General features: G+C 39.7%; 1 protein-coding gene across 10 annotated transcripts in view; it reads right to left on the reverse strand.

The window, feature by feature from the left end:
- atxn1a (ataxin 1a) overlaps positions 1-13,121 on the reverse strand; it is a 310,350-nt gene that overhangs the window by 126,650 nt on the left and 170,579 nt on the right. For 9 of the 10 annotated variants that reach the window (XM_072283639.1, XM_072283638.1, XM_072283641.1 and 6 more), the window contains one exon: positions 5,542-5,648. The exons of the other annotated variant lie outside the window; for it this stretch is intronic. The gene's annotated coding sequence lies outside the window, so the exon portion shown is untranslated. The remainder of the gene's footprint in view (positions 1-5,541; positions 5,649-13,121) is intronic. 10 annotated transcript variants of the gene reach the window in all.

A 13,121-nucleotide genomic window follows, 5' to 3' on the forward strand; every position in this document is an offset into this window, starting at 1 on the left:
AATGACAATTAACAAATGCTTACTTCTGGAGAAGAAAACTCAACATCATAGAACAGTTTTAAATTCACATTCATTACCTTGGACAATACTAATACTCACGTCAGGCTGCTGTTTATTGATTGTTACTCAGCATTTAATACGTTATGCCTACAGGTCTGATCAAAAAGCTCCAAAATCTGGGCCTCTGTGCCTCCCTCTGCAACTGGATCTTCGACTTCCTCACCTGAAGACCTCAGTCTGTGCAGATCAGAAATAACATCTCTACCTCACTGACTATCAACATTGGCTCACCTCAAGGCTGTGTGCTTAGCCCACTGCTATACTCTGTCTACACCCATGACTGTGTGGCTAGGCACAGCTCAAAAACCAGCTAGAAATCTGCTAACAATACAACTATTGTTGGCAGAATTTCAGATGGGGTCAAGGCAGCGTACAGGAGCATGATATATCAGCTGGTTGAGTGCTGTCACAGCAACAGCCTTGCACTCAATGTCAGTAAGACCACAGAATTGATTGAGGGCTTCAGAAAGGATAAGACGAGGGTACACACACCAGTCTCAGAGAGGGATCAGAAGTAGAGAGACTGAGCAATTTCAAGTTCCTGGGTGTCAACATCTCTGAAGATCTATCCTAGGCCCAACATATCGATGCAGTTACAAAAAAGGCACAGCAGCAGCTATCTTTCATTAGGATTTTAAAGGGATTTGGAATGTTACCAAAGACCCTCGCAAATTTCTACAGATGTACCAAAGGAAGCATTCCATCTGGCTGCCTCTGTCTGATATGCTGTGGGGGGGCGGGGAAGGGGGCACTGCAAAGAATGGACATAAGCTGCAGAGAACTGAATCTAGTCAGCTCCATCATGGGTACGAGCCTCAGTACCATTTAGGATCTCTTTATGGAATGATGCATTAAAAAAGCGGTGTCCATCTTTAAGGATGGATATATATATATATATATATATATATATATATATATATATATATATATACATATACACACACACACACAACTACATTGCTGACATGTTTGGTGTAACAAACACTCAAGTTGAGTCCAAATAGTATCAGATGACATATTGATATATTCCTTATCCTCACTGATTTGCAGGTTCTTCAGTGTGACACCGTACATCATTGGTGAGCAGTCATTTCCAACTTTACAAAAATAGAGTATAGCAATGCCGGACACTGGTCAGCCATATAACCACATAATCATATAACAATTACAGCACGGAAACAGGCCATCTCGGCCCTTCTAGTCCATGCCAAACTCTTAAGCTCGCCTAGTCCCACCGACCTGCAGTCAGCCCATAACCCTCCATTCCTTTCCTGTCCATATAGCTATCCAACTTTACTTTAAATGACAATATCAAACCTGCCTCTACCACTTCTGCTGGAAGGTCATTCCACACAGCTAGCACTCTCTGAGTAAAGAAGTTCCCCCTCATGCTACCCCTAAACTTTTGCCCTTTAACTCTCAACTCATATCCTCTTGTTTAAATCTCCCCTACTCTCAATGGAAAAAGCCTATCCACGTCAACTCTATCTATCCCCCTCATAATTTTAAACACCTCTATCAAGCCCCCCTCAACCTTCTACGCTCCAAAAATGAAGACCCAACTTGTTCAACCTTTCTCTGTAACATAGGTGATGAAATCCAGGTAACATTCTAGTAAATCTTCTCTGTACTCTCTCAATTTTGTTGACATCTTCCCTATAATTCAGTGACTAGAACTGTACACGATACTCCAAAATTGGCCTGACCAATGTCTTGTACAATTTCAACATTACATCTCACCTCCTATACTCAATGCTCTGATTTATAAAGGCCAGCATACCAAAAGCTTTCTTCACCACCCTATCCACATGAGATTCCACCTTCAGGGAACTATGCACCATTATTCCTAGATCCCTTTGTTCTACAGCATTCTTCAATGCCCTACCGTTTATCATGTATGTCCTATTTTGATTAGACCTACCAAAATGCAGCACCTCACATTTATCAGCATTAAACTCCATCTGCCATCTTTCAGCCCACTCTTCTAACTGGTCTAAATCTCTCCGCAAGCTTTGAAAACCTACTTCATTATCCACAACGCCACATAGAAAACATAGAAAATAGGTGCAGGAGTAGGCCATTCGGCCCTTCGAGCCTGCACCGCCATTCAGTATGATCACAGCTGATCATCCAACTCAGAAACCTGTACCAGCCTTCCCTCCATACCCCCTGATCCCTTTAGCCACAAGGGCCATATCTAACTCCCTCTTAAATATAGCCAATGAACTGGCCTCAACTGTTTCCTGTGGCACGGATTCACCACTCTCTGTGTGAAAAAGTTTTTCCTAATCTCGGTCCTAAAAGGCTTCCCCTTTGTCCTCAAACTGTGACCCCTCGTTCTGGACTTCCCCAACATCGGGAACAATCTTCCTGCAACTAGTCTGTCCAATCCCTTTCGGATTTTATACGTTTCAAAAAGATCCCCCCTCAATCTTCTAAATTCCAGAGTATAAGCCTAGTCAATCCAGTCTTTCATCATTTGAAAGTCCTGCCATCCCAGGAATCAATCTGGTGAACATTCTTTGTACTCCCTCTATGGCAAGGATGTCTTTCCTCAGATTAGGGGACCAAAACTGCACACAATACCCCAGGTGTAGTCTCACCAAGACCTTGTACAACTGCAGTAATACCTCCCTGCTCCTGTACTCAAATCCTCTTGCTATGAATGCCAGCATACCATTCGCCTTTTTCACCGCCTGCTGTACCTGCATGCCCACTTTCAATGACTGGTGTATAATGACACCCAGGTCTCGTTGCACCTCCCCTTTTCCTAATCGGCCACCATTCAGATAATAATCTGCTTTCCTGTTTTTGCCACCAAAGTAGATAACCTCACATTTATCCACATTAAATTGCATCTGCCATGAATTTGCCCACTCACCTAACCTATCCAAGTCATCCTGCATTCTCTTAGCATCCTCCTCACAGCTAACACTGCCGCCCAGCTTCGTGTCATCCACAAATGTCACCGCGCCAGCCAGGAGCTGAACCTAGAATCTTCTGATCCACCTATCTTAGTATCATCTGCATACTTACTAATCCAATTTACCACCCCATCATCCAGATCATTAATGTATATGACAAACAACATTGGACCCAGTATAGATCCCTGAGGCACACCACTAGTCACCGACCTCCAATCTGACAAACAGTTATCCACCACTACTCTTTGGTGTCTCCCATCCAGCCACTGCTGAATCCATTTTACTACTTGAATATTAATACCTAACGATTGAACCTCCCTAACTAACCTTCCAAGTGTAACCTTGTCAAAAGCCATACTGAAGTCCATATAGCCAACATCCATCGCTTTACCCTCGTCAACTTTCCTAGTAACATCTTCAAAATATTCAATAAGATTTGTCAAACATGACCTTCCACGCACAAATCCATGTTGACTGTTCCTAATCAGCCCCTGTCTATCCAGATAATTATATATACCATCTCTAAGAATGCTTTCCATCAACTTACCCACCACTGATGTCAAACTCAGAGGCTGATAATTGCTAGGTTTACTCTTAGAACCCTTTTTAAACAATGGAACAACATGAGCAATATGCCAATCCTCCAGCACCATCCCCAGTTTCTAATGACATTTGAAATATTTCTGTCAGAGCCCCTGCTATTTCTACACTAATTTCCCTCTAGGTCCTAGGCAATATCCTGTCAGGACCTGGAGACTTATCCACTTTTATATTCCTTAAAAGCACCAGTACTTCCTCTTCTTTAATCATCATAGTTTCCATAACTTCCCTACCTGTCTCCCTTACCTTACACAATTCAATATCCTTCTCCTTAGTGAATACCGAAGAAAAGAAATTGTTCAAAATCTCCCCCATCTCTTTTAGTTCCACACATAGCTGTCCACTCTGATTCTCTAAGGGACCAATTTTATCCCTCACTATCCTTTTGCTATTAATATAACTGTAGAAACCCTTTGGATTTATTTTTACCTTACTTGCCAAGGCAACGACAACATAACATTGAGGTACACAACACAGGTGTGGGCTCAGGTCTGTCACTGTAGATCACTGGGATACCATACAGGTGAGCTTACATTATATGGTACTGTTTAGCATAGATCATGCCGTGGAATTAAATGCAAATTTAAATAGGTTTTATGTAGCTGACACACAAAGTAATAGATTGCCAGGTTCTTTGAAATAATGCTGCTGCCCTGGCACGTGAAGACACTGAAATAGTGTGCCATAAAAGTACTGATAAATATGATTCCAAAGTAGATGTTAAACATTTATATTTCTCCAGTTCCAGACTTGTAACATTTGGATCACCTTCACATTGACAAGATTTCATAAACAGTCATTATCACAAAGATTTTGAAAGTGAGAGGGGATATCTCCTCCCTTCTTACTATGCAGTCATTCTTCTGATTCCAACAATTTCATCCACTAAAATCAAAAAGGAGATGAAAGATAGGAATTATTTCACCAATATGGACCATTTTGTCAACTTGCAGCAATGCCAGGGTATTATAAAGCCCTCTGCAATCCTTCAGTATTACACACAAGGGGATATTCTGAGCAAGTCTGGACAAGCAGTTACTGCAAGCCATTTGATCTATCAATTAAGTGATTCTCATCATGCCTGAGAATCCCAGGAGAGTCTGCAAAACCCTTTGCCTTGAGGATGAGATCTGAAAAGACATCCTTCCATTAAACAATCAAAACACAATTGTTTGCTGCAGCTTAATCACATTCCTGAATGTTATGCAACCCCAAATGATGAGCTTTGCCTCCAAACTGGAATTCAATGGACACCGACAACACCGTTCAGGAAAGTCATTCAGCCCTTGCTGAATAAAGACTTCTTTTCTTGTCTGTAATTAACTAGATGTCTTATGAGACATAATTAATATAACTGAAAATAAATCACAATGCTAGTAACACGAGTGCAAAAGGATAGGAATCTAGATTCAGAAAATTTACATCTGCCAGACCAGTCAGATTATGACTGTCAAAGACAAATATTACAACTCATGTATATGGAAGCTCTTGCCATCTCTAATAATTCCTTAACTTCTGAGAGCAAAGGACATTAGTGTACATACTTCGATAATAAATGCACTTTGAACTTTGAAGTTTGATGTTTATGATTCAAATTTGAGATTACCATGAATTTTAATATGCTCATATTAATGCTTATGAAAAAAACAATAACGTAGGGAACAAAGACAATTCACCTGTACAGCAATTTGTAGTTTCATATCTATAAACATTGAGAAATTAGTAATGAAATTACTCTGTAATCTGGTGCTAGAGATTGCATTCTAAATTTTGCTTGGTATTCTATAGATTAACATATCAGTTAAGAAGCTTCAGTGCATTCAACTGGAACTGGCTTTAAAGTCTGCACAAGTTATAATGTCCACTACAAGCAAGCAAGATGGTAAACAGACACTTGATAAGTCTTTGACAACAAATCACTGGTAAAATAATTGCAATGAAAATGAATGTGACATACCACATGAAATGCAACTGTTCTGTTTGCATCCATCAAGACAGAAATCTCAGGTGTGTCCATTAGATCACAGACCTTCCATGTGTGTCTTAAGCACAAAAGGTAGACGTCTGGAAACAATAAACAAAAAATTGTTATCACATGGCAAGGCAAAATGTTAACTGTACTTTGAAGACTGCTAATTATTCATGTTTGGGAAAATTACTAAGATTATCTTGAATCTTAATTTAAAAAAAATAAAACACTATCCTCTAGCTATATGTAAAGCAAAGCCACTAGAAATTGTACTGTCTTTTAACTTAAAGACCAATTGTAGTAGGATTGAGTTGTTCTCTGATCTTGGCAATCCATTTGCAAACTTTTCATCACCATGGTAAAGAACAACTCAACTCAACCATCAACCACCCCAGCTATGCGTTTCTGAGTTACTTCCAAACCAATTTGAATATACATAGTTTGTAGGAAGAACGGAATTCAACACTGTTTGTTGGAGGGTTAGAGAAGGCAAAAAGGCATGCTTTCAAAAGATGTAGAGGATAGAGATTCAGAAAAACAGGGGAGATAAAAATTACTCAATGCAGACAGCAAGCTCAATGGAGTAAGGAGAGTTTGCAGAACTTGTCAAGCTGGTAGAGATAGCACAGGAAAATTAAATCAAGTGACCATAGCAGAAAAGTTAACGGACATGGTTGTATTGAAGATGGGTGACAACTCCGCAAGGAAAATAGAGTCAGTGACCAACTGAGATTTCACAAATAGAAGGTGAAATAATCCTTTTCATGTAGTACTTAAATTTCATTACTTTGGCCACTATTTTCTACACTGCTCTCATCTTCACGTGGTCTATCTTTGACTCTTCCCTTCTCTTTCTGGATCTGGCGTTATCTTAGAGGACAACATAGATTTTGAGCCAACAGACTGGCACTGCTACCTTGACCATTTGTGGTTCCATCTTGCTTCCCCTGAGGACTTCACTAGAATTCCTCTGTCTCTGTCACATTTGCTCTGATGAGGCTTTAAATGAAGTGACTCTGAAATGTTTTATCACAAACAAGAGAAAATCTGCAGATGCTGGAAATCCAAGCAGCACACACAAAATGCTGGAGGAACGCAGCAGGCCAGATAGCATCTGTTTTTCCCAGTCCTGATGAAGGGTCTTGGCCCAAAATGTCAACTGTAATCTTTTCCATAGATGCTGTCTGGCCTACTGAGTTCCTCCAGCATTTTGTGTGTGTTGTCTGAAACATCTTCCTTTTTTTTTTGAACAATGATCTCTTTTTCACCATAATTATCTATGCTTGACTCCATCTCATTTACCTCCCCCGAATCACTTATCAGCTTCTTTCATTTGGGACAGAGCTTTGCTGCTTTGCACTTCATACCTCAACAGCCTCCATACTTGATAGTTCATCCTTCATAACTCATGCAACCTTCAATTACCTCTGACCATTAAACACATTTTCTGCTCCTCTCACACTTAAAAGGAACTTCTTTTTGGAACCCCCTGGACTACTCTCCCAACCACCACTCATTTTCCTATGCAACACCTCTCCTTCCACCTCCTCCCTTCACCCTTCTAGAGAACCACACAGTTCTTCTGACGATGCATTTGCAGTTCTTCCAACTATTGTGCAGCATTTCAAAGATCAAAGTAAATTTATTATCAAAGTAGGGATACTACATGTCACCATATGTTACCTTGAGATTCATTTTCTTCCAGGTATTCACAGGAAAACAATACAACAGAATCAATGAAAAGCTATACAAAATGTGCAAAAGATGACAACTGGGCAAATTTAAAAATAAGCAAATAAATAATACTAGGTTCAGATTTGGAATTAGTTCAGATTTGAGGAAAGTGAATTTATGTATGGTGGTTCAGAAGCACTATGATTGAAAGGTAATAATTGCTCCTGAACCTGGTGGCATGGAACCCAAGGCTTCTGTACCTCCTTCCTGATGGTAGTAATGAAAAGAGAGTGTGGCCTGGATGGTGGGGGGTGGGGGGGTCTTGGCTAACAGATGCTACTTTATTATGTCAGAGCTCCTTATGGGCTTAGTGGTGGGTAAGGATTTGCCTGTGATGGACTGAGCTATATCTACCACTTTCTGTAGACTTTTCCATTCTTGGCCATCAGTGTTTTTATACCAGGCCATAATGCAACCAACTACTCCACTGTGCATTAGAAGTCTGTCAAAGGTTTTAGATGACATAACAAATCTGTATTTGGTTTCTTTAATGTAAAAACACCTATCACATAAAGGGCAAATGCTTTGCTAAGCATGTGCCTTCAGTCCACTGAATTTCTGAATAATCTTGCCTAAACACAAGATTAAGAAATAACACCCCATCTTGGGTCAAGGCACTTCCTAACCTCCCAAACCTGTATTCATATGGGCTAGGTCATCCATTGTGATATATATAGTTTCTCTCCATTAATGCAGCCTGATCTGCTTGGCACATCCTGCAGCACTGTGTTTGCATCTCTTTACACTCTCCAACTATCTTCCTTTCATATGTTCTCCTTCCCTGACTGTTGTCATTAACCCATCTAACAGATGGTCATATTTACAGCTCATCTCCAAGACAATCCTGGTGTCACCTTCAAGATCTTTTCTTTGTCCTATCCATCCCTCTCAATTTTTCCTGAAATGTGTTTATCAATTTCCTTTCTCTTTTTTCCAGTTCTGAAGAATTAACGACGCAAACATTTTCAGATTTCAGAATTACAGCTTCTGCAGTTTCTTTTTTGAGTTTCATTAAGATATTCCATCACATTTTTCTGATGAAATACTATCAACAAAAATGGACTGAGGCCAAGTGGAAAATCTGTTGCCAATGAGTGACTTCCAGCTGAAAGGAGTTCTAACCAATGGTCAGCTTTAAGCACCACAAGAAGATCTAAGGATGAATAAGCTAGGTATTATCAGAACGACAGAAATCAGAAATTACTGCAAAATGCCATTAAACAGGTGTGATTGAAATTGAGCAAATGAAAAACACGACCTTTAGCTTATCTTGCATTAACATTTGAAAAACAAATGCTAAGTTTAGAAAACTGAACAATTCTTTCAGAACCAAAGATTCCATTAGCAGCTCTGGTTTTTCTTGCTTGGTGGAAAAATTAAACCTCAGCTGTACTCTTAACAATTTTTAAGTTGGATACAAACTAAAGAAAATGAGGACAAAGATGAGGGGTTTGTAACTTTTTTGTACTCCAGTCCCCAAAATTATTTAACAATTCCAAGTGAATGGGCATACAAAGACAAAATATTTGAATATTATACACAAAGCAATGACAGACAGATATTGTGTATTTACCTTCCTTTAGACGATTACCTTGGATTATTAGCTGATTTGTCACCTCGTCTCTTTGCCTTCTATTCTGTCTCAGGTTTCTTCACCCCGAGCTCCTACTACTCCATTTCTCCTCATGTTAAAACCTAGCCCTAGGGAAATCTAGACAGTTTCTAGAGCAGGTTACATGGCTGGCACAACATTGTGGGCTGAAGGGCCTGTAATGAGCTGTAGATTTCTATATTCTATATTGACTTCCAATCCATCCAGTTCTGATAAAAGATTAACCAAAAATGTTGACTCTGCATCTGTGTACACACAAAGGTGCTGTCTAAAGTGCTTATTTCCAACATTTTTCAGTTTTATTGTATATTATCCATGACAGAATACCGCACACACCATCTTAAAATATTAAAAATGTCTCAATGCACTCCTACAAACTGCAGGTAAAGCCTCACCCCAGGCCAAAGGATGGATTCACTAAAATCTTGGATATCAGAACTAAAACGTTCCCCATTTCTATTCCCATAATGCTACCTGACTTGCTGAGTTTTTTTTTCAGCTTTTTCTCTCTTCTTTTTTAAACAGATTACCAGTATCTGCAGTTTTGTTTTCCAACTTTCATTGCACAAAGAGTTATGTTTAAAGAAAGGTCTTAAAAATAGGGTGAAGAGATTTTGAAATGGCACTTCAAAGCATATGGCCTGACAGGCTAAAGAATAATTACTCGTGATCTGATGAGGAGAAAGTGAATGAAGATTACAGAGGTTATCTATAGAGAGAGAAATGCAAACATATTGAAAAAAAATCAACACATACATTGAAAAGATTCATGTCACAAGTAACTAATTGCAAGATGGGACAAAGCTATTTGTACTATCAGAGATAATTGAAAAATATCAATTATACTCCAGCATTTACCTCAGCATAGTTTCCCTACCTCCAACTACTAGATGCTTACATGCCAAGTTGTAACAAGAAAAATGTCTACTTAAAAAAAAGTCATATTTGTGTTGACCTGACAACACTCCTTTGAGCAGCAATCCTTTCATAGCCCTCCCAGACTTTTAAACAGCCAATGACACTGGGATTCAGCTAAACAACCTCACTACTCAATCCATTCCCACCAAGCCTGGACAGCCAAGCATTCTTTTATTAAGGAATGCATTCTGGTAGACAGCCTGCGACACACCATAAACTGGAATGAAGTCAAAGATAGTCTTATAACAAGGCAATGCATTAAAGCTGAAATGCTTACGTTGATAGCGGTGTGTTTCTCATCTGTAATTAAGTGTCATTTGCTTTAAATAACAGCTTTTGGTTCCAAAGGCAAATCAGTATTTTATCAATTCGACATTATTAAATTTCTACAAGTTAAAAATAAAATGAAAACTGCCCAAATTCATTTCCAGTACATCATTCCAAGAGCATTTGTATATTGCAAAAATGTTTGCAACGTCCACATTACTGGGTGCAGCAAGTGCCCAAGAGCTTCCAAGTCACATCTACTCTATCTAGGCCTTTCAATATTCAATTGGATTCAGTAAGATCCCAACCACTTCTTCCCCCACCCCCCCCAATTCTTAAAAACTCCAGCAAATTCAGGCCCAGAGCCATCAAGCGCTCCTTATAATTAACCCTTTCATTTTCTTCAACCTCCTCTGGACTCTCTCTAATACCAGCACTTATTTTCGTAGATAAATGGCCCAAAACTACTCGCAATGCTCCAAGTGTGTTTTAACCAAAGCCTTATAAAGTCACAGCATTGCATCCCTGCTCTTATATTCTACACCTCTCGTAATGAATGCTAACATTGCATTTGCCTTCCTTACCACAGACTCAACAGGCAAGTTAACCTTTAGGGAATCCTGCACGAGGACTCTCAAATCCCTTTGCACCTCTGACCTTTGAATTTGCACCCCGTTTAGAAAATAGCCTACAGTTTTATGCCTTCTACCATTTTCTCTCCATTTGGAAAATAGCCTACCCTTTCATTTCTTCTACTAAAGTGCATGACCATACACTTCCCTGCACTATATTCCATCTGCCCATTCTCCTAATCTGTCTAAGTCCTTCTGCAGACTCCCTGCTTCCTCAACACTACCTGCTCCTGCACCCATCTTTGTATCATTCACAGATGTGGCTACTATTCCTTCATCTCAATCATGAACATATTACGAGAAAAGAAGCAGTCCCAACACTGACCCTTGTGAACACCATTAGTTACCAGCAGCCAACCAGAAAAGGCCCTCTTTCCAACTTGATGCTTTCCAAAAACTCTAGCTCATCCTCTTTCCATATGCTCAAGCTTTTCAGTCCACTGTAAGTCATCCCTACAATCACCAAGGTGCTTTCCCTTAGTGAATACTGAAGTAAGTACTCATTAAGTACCTCCACTATCTCCTCCGGTTCCATACACACTTTTCCACCGTCACACTTGATTGGTCCTATTATCTCACATCTTATCCTCTTGCTCTTCGGCTAGGTGGCCTATAGTTTTCTTTTTTCTGCCTCCTTCCCTTCTTAAAGAATGGAGTGACATTTGCAATTTTCCAATCCTCCGGAACCAATTCTAGCGATTCTTGAAAATCACTACTAATGCCTCCATAATCTCTTCAGAGCACTGGGCTGTAGTCCATCAGGTCCAGGTGACTTTTCTCCTTCTTGCTCTTGAATTTCTGGAATACTGCTGGTGTCTTCCACAGTGAAGACTGATACAAAGTACTTATTTAGCTCGTCCACTATTTCTTTGTCTTCCATTACTACATCTTTGATGTGATTTTCTGTGGTCTAGTGGTCCCTTGCCTCTCTTTCACTCTTTATACATCTGAAAATGATTTTTGTAACCTCTTATTAGCTAGCTTTTCTTCATGTTTCATCTTTTCTCTCCTTAAGGATTTTTTTGTGGCTTTCCATTGGTGTTTTTTTTTTAAAACTTCCCTATCATCTAACTTCCCACTAATTTTTGCTCTATTATATGTTCCCTCTTTCGCTTTTCTGACTCTCCTCGTCAGCCGCGGTTGCATCATCCTCCCTTTAAAATACTTTTTCATCTTTGACATGCATCTTTCCTGTGCCTTCAAATTGCTCCCAGAAACTCCAGCCATTGCTGTTCTGTTGTCCTCCCTGCTATTGTCCCCTACCAACCAACTTTGGCCAGCTCCCCTCTCAAGCCTCTGTAATTCCCTTTACTCCACTGTAATACTGATACATCCAATTTCAGCTACTCCCTCTCAAACTGCAGGGTGAATTCCGTCATATTATGATCACTGCTTTCCAAGGATTCCTTTACCTTAAGATTCTTAATCAAGTCTGGTTCAGTACATTACACACAATCCAGAATTGCTCTTCCCCTAGTAAGCTCAACTACAAGCTGCTCTAAGAAAAATCCATGTTGTACGTATTCTACAAATTCCTTCTTTTGAGATCCAGCACCAACCTGATTTTGTCAATCTACCTGCATATTGTAATTCCACATAAGTATCATAACATTGCCTTTTTTAAATGCTTTTTCTAGCTCTCATTGTAATTATAACCACATATCCTGGGTACTTTTTGGATGCCTGTATAAATTCCCATTAGAGTCTTTTACCCTTGCAGTTTCTTAACTCTACTCATAAGGATTTCACATCTTCTGATCCTATGTCCTTTCTTTCTAAGGATTTGATTTCATTTTTTTTTAAACCAAGAGCCACATCATAAGACCATAAGACAAAGGAGCAGAACTCGGCCATTCGGCCCATCGAGTCTGCTCCGCCATTTTATCATGAGCTGATCCACTCTCCCATTTAGTCCCACTCCCCTGCTTTCTCACCATAACCTTTGATGCCCTGGCTACTCAGATACCCATCAATCTCTGCCTTAAATACACCCAATGACTTGGCCTCCACTGCTGCCCATGGCAGCAAATTCCATAGATTCACCACCCTCTGACTAAAAAAATTTCTTTGCATTTCTGTTCTGAATCATCTCTTCTGTCTACCTGCCCAGCCTTTCAATACAATGTGTATCCTTGGACATTAAGTTCCCAACTATAATCTCCTTTGAGTCACGACTCAGTGATACCCACAAAGTCATACCAAGATCATCTGTCTTATTCCATATACTGTGTGCATTCAAATATAAAACCTTCAGTCCTGATTTCATTATCCTTTTCGATTTTTGACCCCATGTTACACTTCAACTCAACTCATCCCACTGACTGCAAACTTGCCCTATCATCTACCTGACCTTCATCACAGTCTCACTATACACTGATACTACTTGTATACCAACTGCCTCTTCC

Source organism: Mobula birostris, chromosome 19 (assembly GCF_030028105.1).
Source record: "Mobula birostris isolate sMobBir1 chromosome 19, sMobBir1.hap1, whole genome shotgun sequence".
NCBI lineage: Eukaryota > Metazoa > Chordata > Chondrichthyes > Myliobatiformes > Myliobatidae > Mobula > Mobula birostris.